Source organism: Polistes canadensis, unplaced genomic scaffold, assembly GCF_001313835.1.
Source record: "Polistes canadensis isolate GaletaPanama2010 unplaced genomic scaffold, ASM131383v1 scaffold_41, whole genome shotgun sequence".
Lineage (NCBI taxonomy): Eukaryota > Metazoa > Arthropoda > Insecta > Hymenoptera > Vespidae > Polistes > Polistes canadensis.
The window spans coordinates 747,222-767,240 of NW_014569588.1; the positions used below are offsets into that span (position 1 = coordinate 747,222).

At 37.5% G+C, this 20,019-nt stretch overlaps 1 protein-coding gene and 1 long non-coding RNA gene across 3 annotated transcripts in view; both read right to left on the bottom strand.

The window, feature by feature from the left end:
• The window catches only part of LOC106784821 (UPF0489 protein C5orf22 homolog), a 435,726-nt gene that overhangs the window by 262,821 nt on the left and 152,886 nt on the right, over nt 1–20,019 (bottom strand). The window lies entirely within an intron of this gene.
• The window catches only part of LOC106784823, a 62,946-nt gene continuing 58,498 nt past the window's right edge, over nt 15,572–20,019 (bottom strand). For both annotated transcript variants that reach the window (XR_001381453.1, XR_001381452.1), the window contains one exon: nt 15,572–15,887. This is a non-coding gene — a long non-coding RNA (uncharacterized LOC106784823). The remainder of the gene's footprint in view (nt 15,888–20,019) is intronic.

The following is a 20,019-nucleotide window of genomic DNA, read 5'->3' on the forward strand; positions in this document are numbered from 1 at the left end:
AGCAAACTCAACACCCTCTATACCAAGCAATTAACAAGATTGTTCAGCGAGTGATGCCACGAAGAAGAGGTTGTAAAGTCAGAGAACCCGAGCACACAGGGTCTGGTAAACGTCGTTCGTGTTCCATTTGGTGCCTTTTTCTCGGAGGCGATCGGACGAAGGCACGTAAGACAGGATACGTGGAAGTTTTGCGTGATCTCGCGGATGCGCAAGAAGAGCCGAGGGCGTTATCTCGCCTCGGTGATCGAGCCGAACGTGCTGGCACGTACGCCGACATTTTTACGTTCGCTCGCGCCTTTGTATCCATCTGCCTGCCTGCCTTCGCTGTATCGAGTCTTTTCTCTCGACACAGCCTAAAATCATACATCGAAGATCGACTGGATTACGTCTCTTCTCATATTTATTGCGAATCTTTCGAATCATTCTAAATAAACAAGTACAAATAAAAATGAAAATATTGTAATCGAGCATGCAATTGCGATAATGTGACGATGATGATTACAACAAATTACGTTCCTTATCGTCTTTATCGCGAATCCATAAACGAAGTAATAAAAAGTAAAACAACAAAAAATATAATCAAGCATACAATTGCGATATCTCGACGATGACTGAAAGAAATTCGATTATCTTTGTATAACTATTCAAACTGTTTACGATCGAAAAACTTTCTCATCGAACAATCTAATAAAGTCTAACATTAAAGGGTAATATATCAATTTTATATCCGATACGATTGTTCTCTTTTGTCGTCTCAAATAGAAATACTGTATAAGTTCGATCGATCAATCGATTATGATTCGATAAAAAATTATGAAGTGTCGAACTTGCCGATACTCGCAATGAAATCGATCTTGCAAAACTCTTACAATGGTAATTGGCTTTTTAACGATTCCTGTAAAATCTTATGAGAATTTGTTCCACGAGAATGAAGCAATAAAGTGGGCTAATAATTAGCCGAGATCTACATCTTGACCATTTTGATCGTTATCGTAGTCGTCGTAGTCATCATCGTCATCATCATCGTCATCATCATCGTCATCATCATCGTCATCATCATCGTCATCATCGTCGTCATCATCGTCGTCATCATCGTCGTCATCGTCGTCGTCATCATCGTCGTTATAGTTGTCATTACGATCATCGATGCGATCCTTCACACTTTGGATATCAATATCTTCCGCGACAGTACCTTTTTTTCTCGATTATATTACATCTGGATCATTAACATCAATCCTTTTTCATCGTTACCTGAAAGTGGTTAGGGGTAGCCAGAATTTTCAAAAAATCGATTTCTTTTTTTTTTTGCATTTTCTTGTAGTATGATGTTTCAAAAATATTCCCGGAAAATTTCAAGTTAATTGAATGAACAGTTCCGAGATTTCCAAAAATTAGTGAGGAGCTATAAAGCAATACTGCACCAAGACGAAAACTTTAAACTCGTTTCTCGAAGACAGTGATCACTGTAATTCAAGAACCACTCGATGGAATCGAATAAAATTTATACAGGATAAAAAACAAGTACTTGATCGAAGGATGTTTGTTTTTGTTGAAAACATCGATTTTTTTTAACAGTAAACTATTGACTTTTTATTTGCAAATTCAAGGTAAGCTTTAAGAAGCCGTCATTTTGTTAATTTAAAAAAAAAAACTTCGATTAAGTACTAGATTTGCTATTAAACATTTTTTTGTTTAATTAATTTTTGATGAACCAGTACAAAGTTATGATGGTCATCGAAAAGCATTACTTGTGAATAGGGGTCTAACAAAAATGGCAATATAACTTCGTCTCAAATTAATTTTTTTGTTTAAATTTGTTGAAGTCAAGTTAAACATTTATATAATAACACTGTAACTCATTTTTGAGGTTGTAATTTTTGAGGTTGATTTATGATTGTAAACTCATTTTTTCATACTTTTGACTAAACCTAACCCCTTAATTTTTTACCATTCCTTAAAAAAAACTTTTAAATTCTTAAAACTTTTGTAATCTGTGGCACGATTACATCATAAAACACCTATATATTCCTTTACTCACATACATATATCTATTTATAATAATTAATTTAAACATAGCTTCATAATATAAAAGACCTGTAATAGGGAGATTTGAAAAAAGGATGAATGAAAATGAGCGTAGTGTATCCCATAAGAATTGAATTCCGCATTGGAAGGATCAATTTGGAAGTTGAACGGAGCCACAGAATCGGGAAGGAGGATGCTGTGATAGCGAAGGATCGTACTGAATCGGCTTGGTCGTGCGTCCAGGAGCGAGAAAGACAAGGATATACCGAGTTCTCCGAACAATCAGAAACCTGTTTTCAGAGTGGTTGGAACCTCCTCGACCGGAGGAACTCCTCTCGACTCGCCCTCTCTCACCCTCGAGTTCCCTTTCTCTCGAGAGTCGAGGTTAGATGAGGATCGCCGCGCGTTCATCAATCATCCATTGAAACGTAACCCGTGGCGTTCCATAATTAACGACCCGACCACGAACCACGAACAAGTCCCACGCCCAAACGAAAGCTGGACCGGTGGAGGACGTGCCTACGTTGAGATACCGGATTGAAGATGAACCGAGACGAAGACCCCGCGGCCTCCGACTTCAACTTCAAATCGATTCGATTTCATACGATTTCATTCGATATGATTCGATTCGCGACTCATCATCATTATCGTCGTCTAATCTTCGGCGTTTTTCTTCCGGAAACATTAAACGTCTCGGTTCTTTCTTCTTCATATAAATTGCACTTACTTCGATAAGATCGGTTATATTTCTACGATCATACATCAGTAAATTGTATGAAATCATAAAAGGCATTGATTCGTTAACGTATTTTCCGACTTTTTCAATAATAATCATTAGTTCGAAATAATGGAGAAAAGAAAAATATCGAGGTAGTTAAAATCACAGTTACTCCCAGGATGATCTTACCCGCTGGTGAAGTTTCTTAATTAAACGGTGGTCGGTTCGATTCGTTTCTTCAACTTCCATGAATCCAGCTATTCTCTCTCTTTCTCATCGTATGCACGTAAATGAGAAGAATTTTAATTGAGCTCACCGCACGAAATGAACCGCGTTTGAATTACTAAATCGGTGAACGTAGTGCCGGGGGAGCTTCAAATGATTAACGATCGCCTTCGAAAATCCGGACTTTTAGTCGAACTCGAAGCCGGCACTAATTGGAAAAGCGACTTAACGAACCAGCCAAAATAACATTGAATTTGACTGTCTATGCATGTATATGTGTACGTGTATTATATACATCTATTTCCGTTGAATGGAAAGAAGCGATTTGATTTTCATCTTTTCTTTTTTATCCGTATTTATCTTCGTAACGTAATTTCTTTTCATCATTCTACTAATTATTATTATCGTGTACGGAAGTCTAAAGATAGAGGCGGCATATAATACGAAACCGGTAACCGATTAATGTCACGAAGACTCGCAGAACTGGTTAAAGAACCGGACCCCTTGAACGATCCTGAACTAATCTGCCGCAAAATCTGACTGCTAAACTTACTATTTTCCGTAAACAAAACTTCATCGATCATAAATAAAATGAACGTTACCGATGGTAGGTATTGCGAATGTTCGATTTTTTTTTCTTACAACACGGAAATATCATAAAGAAAGAAAGAAACATCGAAAAAAAGATTAAATTTCATTTTTACAAGCGCCAAGATAATTTCGTCAAATTTTACGGGAAGGAGATGCGCACGAGTGAAAGTGCACCGAAGTGATCGGTGCGATTTTACATAAGAATACCCTGCTCTGTTCTTAAAAAAAAAGGGCTGCAATTATACGAGAGTTACAACCCGATCAGATATGTGCACGCTCGTACATATAAGTACCTACGTCTTTGTGAAAAAGCTCGCGTGATGGAATCCTTATGCGTGCATAACGAAAATGTGCCATGCAATTCTCATTCCGCGTATGTCCGAGGTACGTACGTAGATATAATACATAGCACATACTTAAGTACGCATACGTCAGTTTGAAAATGACATAATTTCAACAAACCATGCAATTCCTGAACAATCTTATTATTAAATAAAATTGCGGCTTGTTCAAGGTTAGGAATATTATTATTCTACAACGTATAAAGTACGGGAGAAAATGTAACTGTGAAGAATACTCGGATCTCGATTTTATTGAAATTCATATATGTAACCGCATACAGACGTAGTTATGTATATTTATCAAACCCTGCCAGAAGAGCAGAATAATCCTGTCGAATCGCTGAAAGCTATGAAAGTAGGCTTTTCGAGAGAAAAAGTAGCTTGCATAGTCGTCATCGTCGTGTTAGATACGAAGAGGTCGAGAAAAGCGAACTCGTCGGATAAACGAGAGCTTCTCATTGTGCTTGGCATTGTGCTCGAACCCCGAGAACTGACCGATATTTGACCAAAGTCACTCTAATAGGGAGGATTAGGGTATTCGATACGATGAATCGAGAAGGGCTCACTTGCTCATAGAACCAACCAAGGATTAGAGTGCAGGTGATTTCACAGAGGAAGGGAAAAAGCTCTTCTCGAAGAAGAAGAAAAAGTAAAGGGGGGTCTCTTTCCAAGAGACGGAACATCCAAAGAGATCCTCAAGAGAATTCACTCTCTCTCTCTCTCTCTCTCTCTCTCTTCCATCTCTAACTACTGCACTCAGTTTAAATGTGTTCACATAGTTCAAATGTACACGGTGATCAAATATTTTCTCTTACTCTTTCATGAAATCGATTAGATTTTTCAAGACTTATAAAATTTACGTATATAATAGTAAGAAAATAAAATATTTTATCAACATTTCCAAGACGTATATTATTATCATCATCATCGTTAAAACAATGTAACAAATACATAAATAAAAATGAACTGAACATAAAGAGCTGTCTCGTGAGGATCGAACACCCTGTGTGCAAAGAAGGGGAAAGAAACATCGAAAAAGCCAAAGCCCGGTGGTATTACATCGCAAATCGGCCCTAAGATGTTTGAAGAAACGATTGTTTCGGATCGATCCTTTCACGGAGGTTTCGAATGTTGAAAAGAAACTCTGGATATCTGATCGACTACGGCAAGAAGCACCGCTTCGTCGGCCTTTTCAAGCCGCTCAACAATAGTATAATAGAGTCCATCAACATTGAACAGGCTCTTGACTATTCTTTACGCTAGTCTGCTTTAAATCTCGTCCAACTTGACTCTGAATACCTTAGATCTGCTTTCTCTTTTCTCGATAAACCGTAACACCATTGTTTCCATCGTTCGTTTAACGATAAAAGACAAGTTTTAACTTGAATTTTATGTAATTTTAACAAAGATCTAACAATGATGATATATATTCTCTTCGTATAGACGACGTACAGAAACACGAGAGTGATTTGTCAAGATTCAAGAGTTTGTTACTTGAACGATTTTGAAATCAAAATAGACCTATTCGATTTTCGACATTACATTTATATTACGGCTATCGTGTTTGCGGGTCAACAAACATCCCACATTTTTCGCCTCGAACATGATACAAACAGGTAGGTAGATATATAAAAGAGAGAGAGAAAGAGAGAGAGAGGGAGAGAGAGAGAGAGAAAGAGAGAGAGAGGGAGAGAGAGAGAGAGAAAGAGAGAGAGAGGGAGAGAGAGAGAGAGAGAGAGAGAGAGAGAGAAAATGAGAGAGAAGAATGTAAGCCACGTTACGGCGACCCTTCCCGATCGATTAATATCAATGCAATAAACGTCAATGCGTATCGAAGAGGAGGGTCGATCCTCAACGATGACTGGTACTCGTACGTAGAGAGAAAAACACACACCTCTCCATTCCGCAAAACACGCAATAGCCCCCCTGACCCCGTTGCACTCAATCGCTCTCTATGCTCACCATGCTTTTCCTCGAAGAGGGGAAAAGACCTTCGACGCGGCTACGTTTCGCTCCATCGACCTTCCGCGCGATGCCTCTAACACCGTTCGACATTGATTTATACTCGTTTATATTCATGAATGAACCCTTTATGTAAAAGACGAAAGAGAATAAATATATTGTCCTCCATTTTTTTGACTCTTTTTTCCAGTTGTTTTTTGTTTTTTTTTTTAACCGATCACTCTATATCTATTTTTCATTATCGTAATCATTCTATATAAATTGTATTTCAATTTCTAAATTCTCAGGATACCCATTCGTAAGGATAATAATAATTATGTGTAAAAAACGAAAAAGCATGAATATATTGTTCTCTCTTATTTTCTTTTGTAACCGATTATACTATATCTACACTACCGGATTTTCGTAAATATCGATAAATTTGGAAATGATCTATTGTTATTGTATAGTTTCTATATCCAAATGGTTGGAATGAACTCTCCTTCTGGAATATCTTTGACAACTTCTACAAGAAGCATGGAAAAATATTAAATTAGAAACACTTGAAAAATTTAATTAACGGAATACTCAGAATATGTCAAATTATCATGAAAACAAAAGAACGATTGTTTTCGATGAAAGGACAATTTGAAAAAAATACTCATTTCCTTGATAACAATAAATAATACAAAATGTAAAACATAGTATTGATAAGTAATTTTTTTGTTAACAAATAACTTGACCTCGGTTTCTTTAAAGATGTTCGTTTTGTTTACATAAATATCCTGTTACTCTGAATATACGTAGTAAGTTGAAATTTTCCGATGAGTAGTATATGTTTCATTTTATATCCCAAGTTAAAACTGCCTTACCTTTCCTTTATTAAGGATAATAATAATTATCGAATCGCTAAACCTACCACATATTTATAAGCTTAGCCCTCTACTTCTATTACAATATAGTAGGGTAGGCACGCGTAGAAATGGATCTATAGGTTCCCATATATAGAGGTAAGTACCCTAGAAGCTATCGATGGCGTATCGATGGGTCTCTATTGTAGTCCTGGTCTCGAACAACAACGCGAAAGGGGGATAAATTTCTGGCTGTGTAGTCGAAACAGTGGAGGAAGTAGAAGAAGAGAGACAGAAAGAAAGAAAGAAAGAGAAAGAAATAAGGGGAAAAAGGGAGATAGAGAGGATCAGGTAACACGTCGCAGAGAAACGATTGTGTCTCGACAGCGATTGATACGATTCAAGTCGAAATCTCGCGGTCCATTGTCGGTTTCGTTTTTGCCGCCTCTCCTACAGGAGAATGTGCGCGCGCATTTTTCGATTGTATGCCACACTGTCGGCATTCACGGTCTCGTCCTACGAGAGAGCAACGGTAATTTCTCATCTACGGGCTAACGGGGTAACGACGTACAATACAGCCGGCGAAATAATAAAGGTCGCCGCACCGCGGTAGGAAGGAGACGGTGAAAAATGAAAACTGCGACGAACATAAATCTACGAACGCTCTTCCGTTTTTCTCTACGTGCGACTCTCTTCTATATATTTCAAGATACATAGCTATATGCATATTCATATATATTGTATTTATATAGTATCTGTATATCTATAGAATGTAACAATAATGGGTGTCTTATATTTTTTACTAATTAATTCTTCATTCCTGTCTAATAGCAAGTATCGCAGCATTGTGTAATTGTATGTATCAGGAATATCATTTCTAAATGTTAACATATCTACGAACGCGGTCAAATGCAATGTAATTACGGTAAGTCCAAGTGGCTGACTGTAAAGTGTCATCAATACATCTAAATATTTATTGTTTTTAAATGCATTTTCATTAATAATTATTAAAATGAAAAAGAAAAGGTATTATTATTTTTCATTATATGCACAAAAAATTATTTTTATTTAACCTCTTTTGTTAAATTTCTATATTAATGGGTTTATCCCGTAAATAAATAAAGAAATATAAAATTGTATCACGCATGGTATCATACAAACCAACATATTTTTACGTTTATTATCTTTTTTATTCCTTTATTTGAAGAGAGTAATTCACGTCGATCAATTGATAGATACAATAAACATGAAAATTAACTCGGTTGGTTTATCGATTCTTAGCATTAAAATTGTATCATCATCGATATAATGTTTATTCAGTAAATACAAATTTTCCAATTAGGAAGAACGCCGTGCGTTCGTTGATTTTTCCACTGATTACTTGCCGCATAATTCTTTTACAAGAGTTAAACTGTTATCGCACAATAAATCTATCTTTCTCTCGTAATAAAATTATATCTCATCGTTCCTTCGTTTTTGCAACTGAATCAATAAAATGAAATAATAATAATAATAATAATAATAATAATAATAATAATAATAATAATAGTAATAATAATAATAATAATAGTAATAATAATAATAATAATAAAAATAATAATAATAATAATAATAATAATAATAATAATAATAATAATAATAATAATAAATAATTAAAGAGCTTTTCCCTTATCTCAATATTTTGTTTCTTCTTGAATAAAAACATAATGGACGGTATGTTGCTTGCTGGAGGAGTCGACGGAAGAAGTTCTAAGCTTCTTCGACGAATGCTAAGTAGCGTTTATAAATACATAATCACAATGATTAAAATGGGAAGGTGCACGGCCGCCGAAGGCACGTTTCAATTAACAACCAGGTGTCAATGGTTATTATTATCGCCTCAGCTTTGTCGAGACACACGCACGCTCCCTACATCCCCCTTTCATTCATCCCTTTGCTCTCAACTTCGATCAACTTTATTTCCGAAACTATTGAATGATCGAATAGATGCAACGATAAAACACAAGACAATTCCATTTTCTTTCGTTTTATCTTATTTTTCTAATTCGTTAACGATTCTCGGGCAAGAAAGGATTTGAAAAGTTACCGAACCGGTTAGTAGAACCAATCGAACAGAATTAATCGCTACACAGATGACTTTATGATTTGAAATTACTATTCGTTGAAAGTCCTCGTTCGTTCGTTCTGTAGACATCTTTTGTAACGTCCTACGATATTTTATACGACGGCAATGCACAATTATGTTAGATATCTCGACTAACTGGGTCACAAGTTTGCCGAGAAAAATCCTTCTTACGCGATTACGACGTTATATCGATCTGGTTTAATGGTTGCTTGCTGAAACTCACCGCAGTTACGCGGCATGTGTGTACTCGACTGTGAAACATTCGATTTTAATCATCGAAGGAAACGTTATAAGTAAATAAGTAAGTTAATACGCATGCACTTAAGAATCTTCTCATTTTATTTCGAAATCGGTAAGGTATAGGTTACAAGGAAGAATATTGAAAATAAATTGATGACTAAACGATTATATAGACGTTTCTTTAGTAAAAGACTTATCTAAAGTAGAAGAAAAGGAAGATATTTTTTGTTCCTTTCTTTTTCTTAGAGGAACTTTCTTTCTCCTTTCGGCCAAACAATATCGGTGGCGTCCCGTAAAAGAAGATGGATCGGTAGGAAATCGCGAGAAGGCACGTACCGCGCGCGTGTGGTCCATCAATCATGTCGTTGCCGGCGACAGGTGGACACCAGGGTCTCCATCGACCCCACATAATTGGGAGAATAGTGCCGGTTTGCTGGTCGACCGGACACACGGTCATTTATCTTGTCGCGATCGAGCGCCCATCGATGGTTCGGCTCGATTCGAGTTAACGCCCGTGAAATCGCGCGTCGTCCGTTTCGGAAAATCAACCTTGTCCTAACACGAGAGAGATCGTTCACCGTTCAGAATAATCTCTAACATTTCCGCATTTTCGCGTGCCATCGAATGCTTCGGTCGACCGTTTAACTTGAATCTTTCCAAATACTCTTATTTTTTGTATCTATTATTTTCTATTTCTACTTTTTCTTTATTATTTTTCTAAATAATTCATTTGAAGAGAAAGGAATCGATTCAAAATGTATATTCTTTAAAACAACGGCTCAAGAGAGACAGTTTGTGCGAGTAACCCAACACCGGAGGATTTGGCCCTTCCCTTTATTTCATCGGACGTTATCCTGTCTTTTTGTCACGCTCTGCTTTGTCTTACGTTTGCCCGCTTCTGGTCCAAATTTTCTTTAACGCATGTCGTTGTCAACGGTGATGGTGGCGATGGTACTTGTGGTGGTGGCCTCCCCTAGTCGGCATCTAATGTCACCGACCAAAAAGAACAGGACCCACGCTGAGAAAGCCCATACCCAGATGAACTTTCCTTAGTCTCAAAAATAGTTTAGTTTATGCTTTATTTTTTCTCTTTGTAGGAACGTGATATACGATCGTTATCGAAGGATAAAAAAAAGTTATATAACGAAAGATAAGTATTTTTCTTCAATTTCTATTTGTTTTGTAATCGTTTAAAAATATTCCTTATAATTAATCTTCGTGTTCACCTAAGTGGAACGCGCGTATGAACGATATGTTACAATGTTATTTCTAGCCTAGAGCTACAATTTCCAATCTCATAACGTCGAAATGTAGTTTTTAAATACTTTTCTTGATTCTTAAGATACGTATAACGATATCTACCTTATAAGAATCAGTACATTCAACGTGCAGGAGAATAACATAAAATAAATAATAAAACTCAAACGACGTCTCAATATTATACATACCTTTCGGCATCGAGCATCGAACTATGTTATTCCAAGTGTACAGAGTAAGAGGATAAATAGAAGGATGAGAACAACATAGACTGGAGGAGACGTTAAACTTTAATTGACCGGACTAAGGTTCGGTACTACCGTCAAAGACGTAATCAAGCCGACTGACAGACAGATACGATCGTACAACCAGCAATGTTATCCTCACTCGAATCTCGAATCGCTTCGACCTATCGGAATCGTGAACGAACGAACATTGGAAAGCGAGGAGCCGGCGGGCACTCCAAGGGCCACAACATCCAAGCAAACGTGTCACGACAAATGCTGCTGCTGTTGGTGCTGCTGCTTCTGCTGCAGTTGCTGCTGCAGTTGTCGTTGCTGTTGCTGGTGCCATAGCTGTTTCTCCGAGTCTGTAACTACTGCAATCGTCTATCCTTATTGACCTAGCAAACTTCTCTTCCCAACTTTTTACTCTCAGTTTATTCCGGCGAGAAACTCCGCTCGATCGCGAGGAATCGAAGAATCACCGAGTGACTTCAAAAGATCCTATCCGATCGCGAGGCTTCTTAAGAAAGAGCATTTCTCCAATGTACCTCACGAACCTTTACAGTTTAAATTTGACTTGAAAAGCTAAGCGAGTATCTATGCGCTCCTCGTATCTCGCCGTTGTCATTATTTCATTCCAAGAACAACACAAGTAATTTACATTTCTCCTTTTCGCGTTTATACAGTTCCCTATTAAAATTCTCACTGTTTGTCTTTCTAGACTAAATCTCATTAAAAAAAAAAACAAACATTTATATTTGTTATATTTGATACTACTGCATCGAAATTTGTAACGATCGTTTATCGATTCCGATACGCGAAGGGCCTAAAGCGTAACGAATCGATCGATCTCAAGGCTCCATTAGCAATTACATTTACAGACTCGCATCTGTATGCATGCTCACGTCGTTAAAACGAGAAGGGCGAATCTCTGAAATCGATCCTACGCTGCTGATCTCAAGAGGACAGGCGCAAACTGCCAAGGCGGTTACGTGTTTCGAGAATCGACCCGGAGGCGATCGAAGAGTCGTGTCCATTCGACTTCGAAGTTAAAGGAAGCGGTCCATCGCAGGATCGTGAATCAGTTGGATGAGAGTACTCTGAGAGAGTCTCTGATACCAACGAACAACCCTGTCATTTACATATTCATACCGTATCTTTGGATCTCGATCAGTGTCTTCGATAAAACAGTTTAAGTGCTAATGCCACTTCTTTCTCTCTCTCTCTCTCTCTCTCTCTCTCTCTCTCTCTCTCTCTTTCCCTCTCCCTTCTCTCTCTCTATCTTCATTCACTGTCTGCACGATTCGATCAAAAAGATAATCTTCGTTGGGCAAGTTTTTTAATTGACTTCGAAACATAGTTTCCTGGAACTGCGAGCGACACGACACAAATTACCCGAACAAGAAAAATTATGCAAAGTAACATTTTCGTATGTTAATAAATATTATACGCGTATAATAGTCTAATCATTATTCTTTATTATTTATCATTTCTATATCGAGAAATTTGTACGAAGTGTTTTAGAAAATAAGTTACGAATTCGAAGACTCGTCATTTTCGAAATTCATTATAGTTAATGAATCGAAATTTGGATTACTTGTCAAATCGAGATCTTTTGGAGCGTTGTCTTATCTACGTGAAAGCCGAAACGAGGACCATCGCATCGAGCACATCACGGAACGAACGTCGTTGCTTTTCAAAGAGAGGGTGGACTCGATGCTTTGCCGAAGAAGGCCTTCCTTTCTCCATCCATTTCAAAGGACAATGGTCCGGCAATGTCTTTGTGAGAACTGCGATGGAGTGCTCGGATTGTCGTTGATTACCAGCGAGAAGTGCGTCGTGGATGAAGAGCGGTGATAGAAATGAAAGAGAAGAGAAATATGAAAGGGGGGAGAGTGTACAATCAACGGATGACTATCGATCACAGGGACATCTAAAACTGCTTCTTCGATTTGCTGTTGCTCATCCTTGCGGTTTTGAATCAAATAGTCTTAAACTATAACCTCGAAATGATGATGGTCAATACGTTAAGAAAATTAAATAACATTCTTAATAAACTAAAGATATATAAATGTTATAATTTATTATTTTACTCATAACACTTCGCGATCGGTAATGTAGTCTTATGTAATTTTTAAATCTTTACCATTATAAATACTATTCATCAATTTTGTATTTAACTAGCATTAGCGATAATTTAATTTTTGTATACAAATTAATTGTTAGATAGAATAATATTTTATATATTCTTTCCTCTTATCTAACTAATAAATCCCTATGGCGGTTAACTATAAGCTTTGAGAAAGTTAATTTTTAACTAGCTTAAAAATGTACTCGAAATCTTAGAATCTACATCGTCGTGTTAAAATTCCATCGTATGACCATATGGTTCTCACGATCGTTCTTACGGAAAAAATTCTCGAGAAGACGTAAAGTACATCGTGATAACTAGGAAGGTTTTTATATGCCTTGCTCTAACTTTCTTGAAATCCTATCGACGTCTAGGCTGCCAGGAATCTAATACGAGCTCCTAGATTTTCAGGAGGATGCGACGAGGCTCGTATTCGCAGCACGTGTTTCCGAATATTATTTTACCTGGATGCGGGTTGGGGCGAATTAGATGTCCGGAGTAACCACCGTACATATGGTTTCCGATTACGGATGGATATATTTATACTTAAGTCATGTCCAAATCAAATTAAATAATTTTAATACTTTCTATTATCTATCTCTTATATTTTTCTTCTTAGCGACAATATTATTAACAATGTTAATTGACGTATATCTAAGAAAAATATTGAAAATCTAAAAGAAAGTATCTTGTTACGAAGAGTGTACTAGAGTGGCGAATATCGGAAAGAGATATCTTGTTTGAAAGAGAAACCGCATCACGGAATACCTTACTTGTATTATCTCGAATTCGGTATGCGCATCTGAGGAGATTACATCGAAGATCATTAAAAGTACTCTATACATATACAAACATAGATAGAGAAGGAAAACGTGCGAAATTGATGATAAGAAGAAATAAGATACAAAGGGGACGATGCGATCTGAAACAATTTCTGCTGGATACACTAGCGGTAGCTTGCTTGGCCGATCGATAATCTACGACCGATCACGAGCGCTTCGTGACCGAGATCTAAAACAATTGAGTCGTAGAGCGGAATAATTGAATCGCGAATAATCCTCTCGACTTTCGATTGTAAAATCAAACGTAAATAAGTAGTATAACATATATCGAAAACTCGTGAGATGTGTGTATAAACACTTGTACCCTCATCGTTTCCTCTTATAAAAGGACAACCAAAATGATTTTACTTTCTCCGTTTTCACCGTTTTCGTGGTTATCCTTATCGGTCAATTTAAACGACGGTTCACATCGGTGCCGCAAAGTCCACTTAGCGGTTTTACACAAACAGGCCTCGAAAAGAGGCTGAGGGAATACCGTCCACACCCTGTAAACTCCATTCTCTCTCTCACACTACTACTCGTTCGGTTTCTACGCATCATCTCCTCTTAACAATGAACGTTTCATCCTGTTCGACTTAAGAGATAAAACATTTTCACTTCTTGTCGCAACAAAATAATATTCTTTTTTTTATTCTTATTTTAATGATTGACAAACTAAAAGATAAAAATGGCTGTATGAAAGAAATGGTCGAAAAAGAAGAGAAAGAATAAAATAGGCTGTAAACAGTGTAAACGTAAATGACTTTCCTACAAGGAGAAAAAAACGAGCGTTTCACTAAGGATAAAGAAACCGTTTTTCGCGTCGATTAAACTGTGTGTACTTAACTTTAAAGAGAGTAGTATATACGGTCGAAGGGACGCGATGACAGCCTTCCCTCGTTTCTTTTTTTTTTGTCTTTTTCTTCTTTCTTCTTTTGTTTTATCTTAAAATGTTTTAAATAATAAAAAAACTCTTAATGTTATCTAAGAACCTGAATCGGGCGTAAATATGGAGATCTCTTTTTTCTCGTCTCAATGCTTACTACTTTCTCACGTATTTTTATTTCAATTAGATACCCTCGTATCGTATGGAACGTTGATCTCGTCTTAATTGTTTAGAACGTAGACATCCTGCCGTGGCGTTTACCTTCGTGCATTCTACCTTTCCCCGACGGTGTACGATTTCTCGAGGATGCGCATTTCGGGGCCCTAGAATTAACGTGGCAAAAGAGAGTACGAGGAGAGTCAAGCGGCAAAGGGCCACGAAAGATTGCAGGGTGCAAGCCCGAGGAATGCCGTTGTAAGAAACGAAAACGAAGACGAACCCGAAGAAGAAAGAGGAGAAGAAGAAGAATGACCGCGAGATGGCAAGTGTGGGAAAGATGAGATTGGCCCACATGACGCGAGAAAAGTGGAACTAACGGACTGGCATGCCTACGTGGCCGCAACGAGAAAAAAGGGCCGGCCCTTTTGACACATATCCGCTGCTAAAGGTAAATACCTTTTATTCTTTCCCTGCAAGCGCGCGACTATTGTCCGACAATAGCGTTTAACCGAAGATACGTATACATACACATCAAAATTATAATCGGAAGACGTGAGAATATTGGATAACTAACACTACTACTAGTTTGCAATAACCGACCTAGCATTATGTACTACGATGCTTTCCTCTAGCCTTTCTTAAAGTTTACGCACAACGAATGTTCTATAGAAACGATTCACCTTCTCCTGTAGTTTTTTCAGCCGCAAGCCTATTCGAGAAACGTTACTTGCAATGATAAATTTGTAGCAAAAATATGAACGCCAGGATAAAGAATATAATGGCTATAAATGTTTTTACCTTCGAGTCAAAATCACTAAGAAATAAGAGAGAAGTATAGACGTGTGTTCTTTGACACGTTACTCGTTCAACTAGTTATATAAAGAAACACCGTAAGCCGTTCTCTAAGGTGAAACCTATAAACTTACTTGTAATGGTTAGGCTGTTTATTTACATTCTCTCTCTACTCGATAAGATGCTTCTTCTCTTTCCTTTCTTTGGTATATACATATGTAAATACTAGTCGTTTGACCTATTATGTCATCATCTCTAAATATATTTTTTATTAGTATTGCATGTACTAACAACATTATTCCAACGAAATGCTTATTGTGTAATATTACGTAGGAAGAAATTGAAAATTTGTATTTTAAATACTATATACACCAATAGAATATATAGATTTGTATAGGAGCATCATTTAATGCCAAAGAGGATACTTTCTCGATCCACGTGCGTCTATACGAAGAAGAATAAGACGCTCGAAGAATTCTCACGGTGTCTACCGATAGAAGAACGCATCGCAAATGTTGAGCGAAACTCGCGCGACTTCCGTGCCAGAAATTTCAATCGTCCTGCAAAAAGAAGAAAAAAATTGAGAAAGAGAGAGAGAGAGAGAGAGAGAGAGAGAGAGAGAGAGAAAGAGAGAGAAAAGCCAGTAAAAAAGAAGGTAAGGCAAAGTTACAGAAAAGGTAGACTGTTTGCCAGTATAGCACGCTCATTTTTTCTTTCGCACGTCGTCTCCTTTCGTTTCGTTCGAACGGCAAAAATAATTCACAAAAGATCGAAGTAAGACTTATGAAACGAGTAGTCGATTCTCACGCACGCACGCAACAAGCTACTATGAAGTGATCGAAGTTTCGAAAAAAATAAGAATAAAAGAGAACAGGAATTGCGCTTATTTCTTTAGGAAAAATAAAAATGATAAAAAAAGAAAGAGAGAGGAAAAACGAGACGACAGGATGGACATTGATGATAATCATTGTAACGTGTTTTTAATCTAAATTATGGTGTTTTAGTATACGATAATCGCATCAAAAACACGTTTACTGAGACAGTAAGAGGCAGATGGATCGAGAAGAAAATGTGATGCGCGACCATACATTAATAATAACTGCATATATGTTACATGATATACTTCAAATACTAAGATTCTAAACCGTTATAAATGTTGAGATCAATATCAAAAGTGATAAATTTGAAGTAGAATCAGCAATGGTTGATGATCGGCATGGCTGGTAACCGGTTGGCGGATGATTCGAAATCACAAAGATATAAGTTTCCTTGGTCCTGGTAGAATGAATCGATATTGGATCGATAAATTCCATTATTAATGTGAGTACTGCAAAAAGCTGATAAATTGCCGAGCGTGGATACGCGTCTAGGAGCGTCGATCTTACCAGTCCTACAAAACGTATCTTCCAGTAGCCTAGAGGCCACTCAAAACGATTTATTTACCCAGCCTGTTCCTACTTGCCGAGACTATAATTTTCCACGACATTCGCGCTCGCGCAAACGATTACGCGTTCCAATTTTGTCCGGAAATTGCTAAGTGCGCCCGAAGATAGACGCTGACGAAGATAGTTGATTCATTCCTCGTCTATCTTTTTTCTCTCTTTCTCTCTCGAAAATACAAAAGCGATATCGGCAAAAACTACGGATGATAAAACTCGGATGGTAAAACTCGGATGGTTTTCTATAGTTTCTCTCGATATCGGGAAAGGAACACAAAAAAAACAGAACAAGAACAGAAGAAAAAAGTATGCCGAAGGCAAATTTGGTCTTATGCGGCAGGAGGCACCTATCGCGATAAAGAATCGCAATGAGAAACGTATATCTCCGATCGACGATGCACCGTCATTGTTGGCGTGGTAGGTGTGCCGTTTTTAACGGCGATGTTATTTCATGGCGTAAGTCGAAACTGCAGCCGGCTGCAGGTGTACTGCTCTTACTCGATCTGAAGATGTTTCGATGCGCATTGTGATCGAATGATATAATAAAGGCTGAAGTCCGTGAGAAACGGAAAATGGGACCACCTGACGCACTGACGGCAAAGCACAGGATACGTGCCTTTATATATATTTGTAAGTCTATTCGAGAAGCACGTAAAAATGTACGCGTACATCAACGAACCACACCGTTTCTCAACGATCTCTCTCACGACGATAGATAGAAAGAGAAGGAGAAAGGACGTGTATGCATATTGCGTATCTTCGTGCCAGAAGAGGTTGGTCTTCCGCAATAACGTCCGAATAAACGTCTTTCGTCGCGATAACTCGAAAGCACGAGGTATGCGTGCCAGATAGAAAATATTCGTAAATAAACGAAGGATGCAATCTTAACATTCTACAGGGCTGTTTGGAACCGTGCCAGCAACGACGCGAATAGCAGAAGGTACGCGAACGACTCTTTGGAAAACAAAGTTTTACTCGAAGTGTGCGAGCGGCGACCAAACACTTCTGCCGCAACTTTCGAAAAGATTTTCTCCTGTGCTACATATACCTAATATTGTTTATACATATACGTGTACCTATTCCCTGCACGCCGATTTGCAACCAAATAAAAGAAAGGAATAAAAGAAAAATAATGAACGTATAAAATTCGTGTATATGCATGTTATATATATTTATTTATAACGGACGCTTATTATATCGCGATCCAACTTTAATAATTGTATTTTTCAACCCTAACAAATGTGAATGTTTCGAAATATGATAGAAAAAATGCACCAGATGACAGAATAACAGCTTCGATACCGACAATTAGCGAGATATCATTAAGTAAGAAACGTTTCCATACGATAGTAGAAAAATGAAAATGAAAAAAAATAAAGAGAAAAAACAGAGGAAAACCTTTTCAACGGGAAAGTTCGAATATTACAGCGTGCAAACTAAAAATTACGAACCCTTCTTTATTCTCTTTCAACTGAATGCGTCGCCCTTCAGAGCTTATAAACTTAAAATAATATAGTACTATTGTATAGTCGTACAGAAATAAAAAAAAGATGACAATAGAAGGAAAAAAGAAATAAAGGTGGATGGAATGATCAATGACGAAAATATGTTCGGGTGAGAAGAATGAAAGATACGGGAAAAGAAAAAAAATAATGAAAAGGAGGAAACGATAAAAATGAGTACAAAAGCGGACGGAAATCTTTTGTAAAGCTATTAATCTACTTCTAATTTGTAATTAGATCTAATCGGAATGAGTTTAAAAGTAAAAGAAATCGTCGAAAGAAATCGTCGAAAGAACGACATCTTCCGCCACCTACGCAGATGGAATCGCACGATCGACGTACGCCCTCGCAAGAGTGTAATCGACGAGGTTGAAAACCGTACGAGTTATACGAATTGTCGGTTCTCAACGGGATATCAGAGTGGCATCCTGCAGGGCACTGCGTGGTGCCTTGGCGCTATCGTTCCGAGCTTTCATCGAAGTCATCGTCATCGTCATCGTCATCGTCATCGTCATCTGGCGGTTCCTATGAGGGACACGCATTCTGAAGGAAGATTGACCTTAATCGAGCGATTCGTCGTAACACGCCTTCTACCATCGATATCGAGGAAATAATCTATATCCCTGCGAATAGGATTAATCAGCCTTTCTGTTATATTTTTGTTAAAAAGTAATCTCCGGGAGATTGCAAAAATTAATTAACATTCACATACGAATTATAATTAAAATGGTATTTAAATAATACAAATGAAAACGTTAAATAAATTGCATTAATTAAAATGCAGACTTTTGCAAATTCGTCGAAAAAAATGCAAAGCTTTTTATCGCGATATTTGATATACTTTTTATTAAATCGCTATGTAAAAAGTTTATCATAAAATTACTCACCTCTTTATCGGGGATTACCTTTCAGTTTTAAAAGCACGAACAAAAAGATTCATTGGTAAGCGTGCTCGCATGACTATATCGGAATTCGATCTCCATTCGGTCGAACAAAACCCCTAGCTAATTCTCAACGTATTTACACTACGCGCGACGACACGAATCAATTAATTATACTACTATATACTATACTTAATATTAGTCGCGATCATCATCGTATATTATTAACGTTCATAATTTGCTAATGGCCAACGAGATTGGTATTCACGAAATACTACCATTCGACTTTTGCCATCGATCCCATTGCCATTGGCGCCCATGCAAAAGATTGCGCAGCATTCGTACGTTTTCAATTAATTGAAAGCGAGCTCCCGTTGATTCGCCGATTCGAAACGCCGGAAAATGGATTAAACGTACGTACGGACTTTGAATCGTGTATCGTTCGACGAATATTTCGATTGACGATTCGAACGAAATTACACAATCAACTAACGCGACCATCCAATTTTTCACGAAACGTCAGAAATATGTATATGACGACATTCGAAAATCTCGATGAACAAGAAAGAGAAGAAAATGTTCCAAACCCTCGGGCATTTTACGTTCGTCTCAACGCAACTCTGGGAGAAAAGTTTTGGCGAGTTTGCTACAGGAAAGAGCACAATACTTTTCTTGGACGACATTGCCGGAGAGGACGAAAGTTTCAGTATGAAACGGAAGAAAAGCTACAGGAATAAAGGGAGAGAAAAAAAGAGAGAGAGAGAGAGAGAATAAAAAAAAACAACAAGAAATATAAAATGAGGGTTGAATTCGGGAGACTCAAGGGTGGAATCGTACGTGGACGAAAGGACGAAGAAAGGGCGGTGACGT